The sequence below is a fragment of the Branchiostoma floridae genome, chromosome 4 (genome assembly GCF_000003815.2).
Source record: "Branchiostoma floridae strain S238N-H82 chromosome 4, Bfl_VNyyK, whole genome shotgun sequence".
Lineage (NCBI taxonomy): Eukaryota > Metazoa > Chordata > Leptocardii > Amphioxiformes > Branchiostomatidae > Branchiostoma > Branchiostoma floridae.
Genome location: NC_049982.1, coordinates 25,913,587 through 25,915,736, shown reverse-complemented (window position 1 = coordinate 25,915,736; position 2,150 = coordinate 25,913,587).

Sequence of the window (2,150 nt, the reverse complement as noted above, 5' to 3'; positions counted from 1 at the left end):
GCTTCACTGTGCTACCGACAGGCGCTACAGCAGTCCGGGTAATAGAGCCTCCATACTGAAACCGAATTAGCAGGAATCAAGCAGAACCAGCCTGAATGAAATATTTTCAAAATTCGTGCCACATTCGGGGCCATTCGGGTGGGAAATCCAAATGGACCTTATATCCCCTTTACACGAGAAAGGATGAGACAGACTGCCGTCAGAATGAAAATTCTTTTCTATTCCTAGAAATTCGTAGTGTATTCTATAAATTCTCACTGCATTCCGGATATTCTTTTGGCAATATTCTGACAGGATTCGAAGTGGCTTGCCGTTTCGGGTCTCCATCGAGTGAGATAAGGATGTGTCGAATAATGTTGGAATGCCGTAGAATGCGGTCATACTGCAGTTAGAATAGTTAAAATACACTTAGAATACACTTTGAATGCGTTAGATATTTATCCACTTCAAATGCACCTCGAAAGTTTTTAGCATGTCAAAATCTTTCGGGCTAGCCAAAAGAACGGGCACAAATATCTGGAATGCAGTGAGAATTTCTAACATACACTACGGATTCCCAGGAATAGAAAATAATTTTCCTTCTGGCGGCATTCCGGCTCATTCTTGCTTTCGTGTGAAGGGGGCTTTAAGGAAAGTTACAAGTCGGCTAAAGCTATCATGACTGGTTTTCAGGCTACTCCCACAGAGAAACGCTTCGGTATGAGACATTTAGGGCTGTACCTGTTTTGTTTGGTTTTGTTTAATATTGCGCGAAATGGCTTTTTGGAATCGTGGCATCTGTACAAGCTAGAGTGCCCGACAGAGTGGTCGGTTTACATACCTACAACGTAACGTTACACAAGAGATTGGGCCAGAGAAGCGATAGACAATGCATAACATTAGAAGATGTAGATGATGAGTTGAGCTCTATGCAGAGATTACAATGCAGGGTGGAATTTCAATAATCATCTCCTCGGGCAGATTGGTTACATTTCACAGGCAGAGACCGCAGACATTTGGACAATTTATGACTTCTCGTAGTCGAACAAAGAGACACGAGCTGTTATTTATGCCCAGCTGTTATTAAGCTCTGAAGTTGTACAGCACAAATTTATCTACTTCCTAAATATGACATTCTTATCGAAAAACAAGTTGTACCCCCAGTAGGGGAAACGAAATCATACGAAAAATTGGCAAAGATAACATTGAGAGAGCCAATACTGCTGCCTTTTTTTGCTACAATTTACAACGCTATCAATACAAGGTCATTCATTACTACCTGCCTAAAAACAGCTGGCTAAGAAAAGCAAATCTAGCAGAAACTGACGATGCAGTGTAACAACTTTAAAGAAAACACACGACTGAACATTTACTTCTGTATTGTAAAGATGTTGAAACATTTTGGAAACTGTTCTAGGTCTGGATCTGATGGAAAAGGTATACCAGCCAAGACCTGGTACTAGATGAAAATACGATCATATACGGTGTAATAGAAGGCTGCCATCCTACTAACAGTACCACACTTTCATATTTTATTCTGATTGCTAAATACTGTACCTTTCTATGATTTGTAAAAAAACTTTTGGTATTTTAGAAACAGGTTGAATAACACTATAGAAATATACAACTTTCTTTGTAATCTCATGAGCACAACTCGATTATATTTGCTTTTGAAGTTTCACCATGTATGTATTATGCTGTCTGTACACTGTTAGGTGAATGTTGATAAAGCTTGAGGTTGAAAAAAATACTGGGACTGAGGATCTCGAGCGATAGACAATGCATAACATTAGATGATACAGATGACGAGTAGGACGGTGGACAGAGATTACAACGCAGGGTGGAATTTCAGCAATCATCTCCTCGGGCAGATTGGTTGCATTCCACAGGAAGCTAGAGACCGCAGATATTTGGACAATTTATGACTTCACTCAGTCGAGTAAAGAGACACGAGCTGTCATTTATGCCTGGAGCTCTGAAGTTGTACAGCACTAATCTACTTCCTAAGTAATATAATGCTATAGCGTGAACTGACTTTTATACAACTATTAATGGTACCGGCTGATTTATCCCTGGGGTGGTGTTGGTGTTGGTTGGTTTTGGTTTGTGGGTTGTGTTTTCTGGGTGTTGTGTGGTTGTTTTGTTGTTTTGTTTGTTGTGTGTTTTGTTTT